Consider the following 8,233-nt stretch of genomic DNA (forward strand, 5'->3'; position numbering starts at 1 on the left):
TAACGCTTCTGCTTTCGGTCTACGAGGGTACGTGGACAACACTCTCCCCTCTCGTTGCTATGCATCACCATGATCTTGCGTGTGTGTAGGAAAATTTTGAAATTACTACGTTCCCCAACAACTGACATATCTGAGAATTTAATGATCTATCAGCAACTAGGTAGATGTACTCACCTCAAACTATTATTTTTGTGTGCTTCAGCTCATTTAACTACATGTTAATTTACTCATAAACCTCTTGCTGCAGCTACAGGTTCCTTTGTAAATATTATTGATTATTCTGAAATCTTATTATTAGGTGTTAAGCTTCAGGCTGATGTATTGGTTGAGATCGAGGAGAGGGGATACGAGGGGTGGGAAAGGTGAAGGTGATGCCGGCCGGCTGGCGCCTCACCACTGGCTCCTGTTTTGCAGCGGCAAAGAGAACGGTGCTGAGGATGTGTTGCTCTATGCACGGCTGTCAGAAGTACATCCTTGCTATGATGTGTATGTTTTCTCTACTTTCCTCCTATTGCTCTATTCCCAATTTTACAAATGCTAAGTTGGTGGTTGACTTCGTTTCTTTCAGATTTTTCTGTGGCTTTCTCCATTAGAATATTTTTCCTCAACGACCATATCAACCTGTCTGGTGTTTGCACATGTCATTTTGGTTGAGGTGTGTGCAAGATCATCCCTCTCTAAACTGTAAATTTGTCTGTATGTTTTGGTAGATTTGATTTATCGATGGCGAAGGCAGGCTGGCTGTACTACAAGGCGGGGTGCCATTGTTATTTTGGTTTCGGCTCATGAACTTCTTATCAGTTTTCCTATGAAAGAAAATCAATCTGTGTATGTATGATACTTGTTAATACTTTAACTGCAGTTGAGGATACAAATGTGATTACATTAATCATTTGTTAAACAGGTCACCACCATTCCGCGCTTCCTCGTGATGGTATAGGAGTACATACTAATTCGATAAACAAGAGGCGAAGTTGCCAACGCCTGAGATAGTGGTTCCTACCTCTGGCCTTCGCACCTTTAGTTCCGCAAGTAGTTAAGCAACTCAAATGGTAAGAACTTCAGGGTTCTTTTTTCTCTTTCTTTCTTTTCTCTTGGGACTGTTTATTCTCTGTTTGTATATATTTCCTTTTATTGAAATAAAGGACTGTGTGGCCTTTGCTCCACATAAGGTAGTCAAAATAAAGTACTTCCTCTAATCCATATTAGTTGTCGTTGATTTAGTAGTGTACTAAATCAATGACAATTAATATGGATCAGAGGAGGTAACATGTATTTTGTTAAAACTGCTTGAAGTAACTAGGGCCAAGTAACATACTATGTGATTGTTGTGTGTGCTCGTGGCATGTGAATCTGATTAGACCATCATAGTTGGATAATAGCAGTCTTGGGGAGGAATACGATGTGTGTTTCAGATATTTAAGAGCGGTATGATTATGTTTCAATTTCGAAGACATGGTTTCTTGTTATGCCTTATAAGGTTGAGGCATGTGCTATAGAGGCAAGGAAGATTACTTTGATTTTGTTGATTATTAGGGTTTTTGATAATGCAACTTCTTTTGGAATCTGTTATTAGTGTTTTATATATTGTTCCCCCAAATGTCATTTTTTGTTTAGTTATGTATTGGCAACCGTTTCCTTCTTCCATTGTAGTAAGTAGAAGTAATATATTTTCCTGACCATGCCCTTCTTTTCCTAGGCCAGCGATTTGCTTTCTCCTAGGTTTACAGTGGCTGCAGCCTCCTATTTGTGACGTCGTAGCCCCAAAGGTATCCTTCTCTCTATACTGAATCTGATTTTTTGCATTTTGGGTTTGGATATGTTTGCTATTGCCAGCTCTATTTGCACTCAATCAATATATGTGCGTGCACTGGTAGAAGTGAAAGAGAAATTTAGAGGGCGATAAAGGAATATACAGAAGGTCCTGAGGAAAATGATACCTGTACATGGTTTGGATTACTCGTGTTTTTTTATTTTGACTGCAAATAACTTCTCTTTTCAACACACTTAGTACGTGATCTAGCAATCACATTATAATAGAGTAAGTGATATTTGAATGACCAAGATGTTGGGGAACGTAGCAGAATTTTAAAATTTTCTACGCATCACCAAGATCAATCTATGGAGTCATCTAGCAACGAGGGAGAGGGGAGTGCATCTACATACCCTTGTAGATCACGAGCGGAAGCGTTCAAGAGAACTGGGTTGATGGAGTCGTACTCGTCGTGATCCAAATCACCGATGACCTAGCGCCGAACGGACGGCATCTCCGCGTTCAACACACGTACGGTTGGGAAGACGTCTCCTCCTTCTTGATCCAGCAAGGGAAAGAAGAGGTTGATGGAGATCCAGCATCACGACGGTGTGGTGGTGGAAGCAGCGGTGATCTCGGCAGGGCTTCGCCAAGCTCCAACGAGAGAGAGAGAGGTGTTACGTGGGGAGAGGGAGGCGCCAGAGACTTGGTGCGGCTGCCCTCCTTCCCCCCACTATATATAGGGCCCCTAGGGGGGGCGCCGGCCCTAGGAGACCCATGTTGGCTCCCAGATGTTCCACGATGATCTCATCAGATGAAGCACGATGTCGAGGATTCAATCAATCCCGTATTCAATTCCCTTTGTCAATCGGTACGTTACTTGCCTGAGATTCGATTGTCGGTATCCCAATACCTCGTTCAATCTCGTTACCGGCAAGTCACTTTACTCGTACCGTAATGCATGATCCCATGACCAAACACTTGGTCACATTGAGCTCATTATGATGATGCATTACCGAGTGGGCCCAGAGATACCTCTCCGTCATACGGAGTGACAAATTCCAGTCTCGATCCGTGTCAACCCAACAGATACTTTCGGGGATACCTGTAGTATACCTTTATAGTCACCCAGTTACGTTGTGACGTTTGGTACACCCAAAGCACTCCTACGGCATCCAGGAGTTACACGATCTCATGGTCTAAGGAAATGATACTTGACATTGGAAAAGCTCTAGCAAACGAACTACACGATCTTGTGCTATGCTTAGAATTGGGTCTTGTCCATCACATCATTCTCCTAATGATGTGGTCCCGTTATCAATGACATCCAATGTCCATAGTCAGGAAACCGTGACTATCTATTAATCAACGAGCTAATTAACTAGAGGCTTACTAGGGACATGTTATGGTCTATGTATTCACACATGTATTATGATTTACGGATAACACAATTATAGCATGAACAATAGACAATTATCATGAACAAAGAAATATAATAATAATCATTTTATTATTGCCTCTAGGGCATATTTCCAACACAAAAATCCGTGGTGTTCTCCTGAACTGCAAGGAACACTCCACTACGAAACTCACTTAAGCAGGTTGATAGATGATACCTTGTCTTGAGCCTATTTTCTCAAAATAATGAGAGGCTGAATGATTCAGACACATGCTGAACCATCTTTCTCACCTCATCATTTCGTTACATTTTGATTTCATTGTGTGGTGTGCTTCGATCTAGGTGAGTTGAGTTGCTGCTTGGTTGGAGATGTTGATGTCGTTGGAGACACCCGCTGGATTCACCCTTTTCAAGGTTCTGAATAAGGGCAAGCTCGACAAGGTCGAGCTGAGTGTTCGTCACCACATCAGCTCTTGGTTTGGGTTGGATTACTCGTGTTTTTTATTTTGACTGCAAAAAAACTTCTCTTTTCAACACACTTAGTACGTGATCTAGCAATCACATTATAATAGAGTAGGTGAGAAAAAGCTCTTTATTTGAATGACCAAGAATCCGTGGTGTGCTCCTGAAGTGCAAGGAACACTCCACTATGAAACTCACTTAAGCAGGCTGATAGATGATGTCTTGTCTTGAGCCTATTTTCTCAAAATAATGAGAGGCTGAATGATTCAGACACAGGCTGAACCATCTTTCTCACCTCATCATTTTGTTACATTTGATTACTGATTCATCAAGGATTTGTTGTTCCGCGTTCACTTATTTCCCCAAACTGTACGTACGCATCACTCGCAAAAGAAACGATTTAAATCCTCTTCGAAAAAATTTGGACTGTTGTAAGGTTGAAAAAAATGCATGTGTTGTTCTGTAAGCACTTGAATTGAAGGGCAAAATGAAAAGTAACTCAACAGTGGATAATCTTACCTCATTAGCCTAGACAATACTACAGGTGGTACGCTGTTGCTGGCCCATATATCCCAAGACAGGGTATACATATAGCTCTTGACCTTGCCAGAGCGTAAGTAGTTCATTTCGTTAATCTGTTTTGCGTTTTGACATGCATCATTTGTTGTAGACTGCTAGATCGATGCTACTTCCGTTATTATTATTTTTTATTTCCTAAGCGCCGAACAAGCACTCTTGCATTGGAGATGCCCTGATTAGCTTCTACAAATTTGTCCCAATGCAATTAGCAGGCTAGCATATTCGAAAAATGAAATTTGAATGACATATAGCAGGATATGCATGTATTCCTACTCCTATCTTATATGGACAAATAGATCTAACAGCTGGCTTGCTTGCTTGAAGTGGTACATGTGTGATCTTCATGGAGCTAGCCATCATTGGATTTGGTAATACATAATCACTTATTCAGAGAGCCCAAGGTGAGAAGGGACGAGCATCTAGAACACCACCACCTACTAATCAGTGAGCTACTATCCGCCTTTGAATGAGTTACTTAACAAGAGAAGGCAGGTAGCAATAGAACACGTGCAATCTCAATGTTTACTAAGTATCTATTTCTGAATTTATTCGTTCCCAGCTGCTCTGAATCTGGGTGTTTTGCTTGCTGCTTTGTAGGAGTTTCCTACCTTTCTTCTGCAAATCTGGAATGCCTTTATGGCATGATCATGTGAAAAAAGTACCTTGATGCAGTAATGGATTTGATTATCACTGGTTACTCTGTTTTCACGAATTACTATCCAACTGTAAGTCTGTTCTATACCCTAAGGCCCATGTAAATCTGATAGAAGATTAAGCTATTTAATTTTAACTAAAAAGGATAATATTCTTTCAGTCGCTTGAATCTGTCCAGACCTGAAAAATACTTATACTTTGAAAGCTTTATATATGAGTATGTAATTTTACAGGTATGTAGATAGTCGAAAATGTTATTGTTCAAATGTACTCGAGCCAGGTTTTCGGTGTTTCATTGCAACCAAAAGAATTGGTAATATTGTTTTGATGAACACATGGTCGCACTTGTCGGTGTTGTAGTGGCATAGGAAATTTTCCCCTAAGATCCACTATGAAGTTGATTGAAAGTCCATTTCCCCTAAGATCCACTATGACAATGAAAAAGATTTCTGAAAACTGTGTCACCATAAATGTTCCATCATTGTCCATAGTAGTCCCATGCCATATTAATTTCATAAGAATAATTTCTTATTCAGATGTTCATTGTGTTTTTATGTACTGCTATATCTAAAAAAGCAAGTTTCAGCTAAAACCAGAGCCGTGGTTAAGATACTCTTCGCACCTAGGATATGTGTATATGTTTAGATTGCTAACTTTAAACTATAGTTTTAGAAAATGTGGTGCCCTCGCTTATTTTTCTAATGCATGAACTTAGGGTAAATGTTTTATGTGTAATGCGTGCTTGATTTCTTTTTGGTTCTGGTGGATTTTGATTTTCTCCACCATGCTTCTCTCCAACGAGATGAGTCTGTTTTCGCAGCAGCGGGTGATGCATGTGCTTATTGTTGGTTGTTGCTATGTGGTATGCATTTTCTCATTGTTGGCTGTTTGTTGTTTGCTATGATTAAGATACATTGGCATGTACATTTTATATCAGTTTTGTTTTCAACACCACCTATCACTGTATAATTTGCCGTTAATAGAGTAGTTTCTCCTTTATTGCATTGCATAATGCTAGCAAGCTACATTGCACCATAAACAAAAATAATCCTCTTCCAAGGTTAAACCTGTTTTTTTCCTTCTAGCAAAGATCATTGGAAAAGATCAATTCCGTTAGCCTATAATATTGCAGTTCTTTCGTATCCTTCAAAGATTTATAAATATTTTCTGTTTCCACTCCATTCGTTCTCATGGATTCTGAAAAAAATATTTTTGTTTTTTGTTGATTAATAATATTGCTTTCCCTTTCAGTTTTGAGGTGGTCGATGCATGTAGAATATACAGACTTTCCTAGAATGGCGCCTTTTAGTTTTTCTGCTTGATGTTAGTTCATTGATGAGAACACCTATGTACATGATTGCTGCATGCATGATATCCTACTATGTACTGAGAAATATTTTTGTTTTCCGGACATTGTTTTCTAAATCCTATCAACATATTACCTGATATGGTCTTTGAAGTTTCTATTTTATAGCGACTCTTTGCACTGGTCAACTTGAGTATGGTATGGTTATCTTTTCTTTTGTTTACAGGCGATGTGTGGTAGAAGTTGTACTCACAGGAAGACTATCGTGCTGTGTATAAACCACGTTCTATGATTCACTTCTGTTATACATATTTACTTTCCAGTTTTAGGACTGAAATCCATCCATTGTAATGAATTTGGTTGTATGGGCATTACCTATTTGACTTAGGCTTGCTTCATCACATATAGACTGCTTTTCTTTTCCCCATTGCTTGTATGACCTAAAACTATCATGTATATGATGGAAGTTATTAGCAATGTTTCACATTTTCTTACATGCAATACTGTGCTTGCCTATTCAGGTGTTCCAAGACCCAAATCATCAGAAAAACAACACATACAACACTTTTTTTCTTTTGAACTTTGGTTACCCTTATACAAGCCCCCCTGTTCATTTTGTTTATATAGTGGTTAGAATAGTAACCATATGTGCTTGCTCAATACTGATAGATGGAATATTTTCAAAGCACGTATGGTGTGGGTCTGTTCGCAATTTGGCGCAACGGGAGATTACTGAAAAATACACATTTTTTCAACATGACATGGTCTTGAAATGGGAGTCTACTATCAAATTAAAATGTGTAGGTATATCTCATTGTAGATGACAAGTCTCTATTTTTTATTAAAGGGGGTTAAATTGGTTATCATATATGCTTGCCTGCTACTAAAACAACTAAAACATGAAATTTCTTTTCATACTGAAGATGGATTCAGTGGGTCTCTGCGCCACTTTGTTACCCAACTGACGAACTGAGAAAGAAAGAAAGGGGATAGGCAGTCTTCGCTGGCTCTGCCCCCTGCTGCTTCATATTTAGCTCCTCACGGGCCACAGGCATCGCTCTACGTGGGTTGGGCTAAATAACATATGGGCTATCCTAATCCCTCCTGATCCCTATATCTCCGAATATGCACAACAAAGACATGTTTTTTTTCTTAGGTTTCTTATCTTTTCCCTCTCTTTTTGCAGGAAAAATATGCATGGCCAGGTTTCTCATCATGATAACCATGTTTCCAAACTTGCTAAAAAAATACAACCATGCCAACTTTACTCTCTCATCATAGTGCCCATATTTTCAAACTGAACATATGCATATTATGCAAAGTTTCCCTTTTCCCAGACTATTATCTAACAACATAATAAACATGTTTAAAAAATAGCATGATTTAGTTGAAGGTTCTTGCAGCATGAAACTATTTTCATCGACAACATGTCTTCAGCAGGTCTCTGCGCCATTTGGCGCAACGGGTCAACTAGTTCACATATATTTATCAGAAAGGCTGTAGTGCTCCGACTCACTTTCTTGTAAATACAGGCTTCACCAAAAGTCTGTATAAAACCATATGCTTTGATCACTTTATGAAAGCGTATATTCCAACTCCGAGATGCTTCCACCAATCCATAGATGGATCGCTGGATCTTGCACACTTTGTTAGCACCATTAGGATTGACAAAACCTTCTTGTTGCATCATATACAACTCTTCTTTAAGAAATCCATTCAGGAATGTAATTTTGACATCCATTTGCCTGATTTCATAAAATGTGGCAATTGCTAACATGATTCAGACAAACTTAAGCATCACTACGAGTGAGAAAATCTTATCGTAGTCAACACCTTGAACTTGTCGAAAACTTTTTGCGACAATTCGAGCTTTGTAGATAGCAACACTACTATCAGCGTCCGTCTTCCTCTTGAAGATCCATTTATTCTCAAAGGCTCGCCGATCATCGGGCAAGTCAATCAAAGTCCGTACTTTGTTCTCATACATGGATCCCATCTCAGATTTCATGGCTTCAAGCCATTTCACGGAATCTGGGCTCATCATTGCTTTCTCATAGTTCGTAGGTTCGTCATGGTCTAG

The 8,233-nt window shown here is 39.3% G+C and overlaps 1 long non-coding RNA gene across 3 annotated transcripts; it reads left to right on the top strand.

Moving 5' to 3' along the window:
- The first annotated feature begins 921 nt into the window (after nucleotides 1-921).
- On the top strand, nucleotides 922-6,580 carry LOC125532247. 3 transcript variants are annotated; one of them, XR_007293925.1, is made up of 4 exons: nucleotides 922-1,052; nucleotides 1,700-1,769; nucleotides 4,518-4,685; nucleotides 4,791-6,580. It is a non-coding gene; the product is annotated as an uncharacterized LOC125532247 (long non-coding RNA). The 3 variants fall into 3 exon arrangements; XR_007293926.1 differs by having other exon boundaries at nucleotides 4,518-4,594; XR_007293924.1 differs by having other exon boundaries at nucleotides 4,518-6,580.
- Nucleotides 6,581-8,233: the final 1,653 nt, after the last annotated feature.

This window comes from Triticum urartu, unplaced genomic scaffold, assembly GCF_003073215.2.
Source record: "Triticum urartu cultivar G1812 unplaced genomic scaffold, Tu2.1 TuUngrouped_contig_9487, whole genome shotgun sequence".
In the NCBI taxonomy this organism is placed as follows: Eukaryota; Viridiplantae; Streptophyta; class Magnoliopsida; order Poales; family Poaceae; genus Triticum; species Triticum urartu.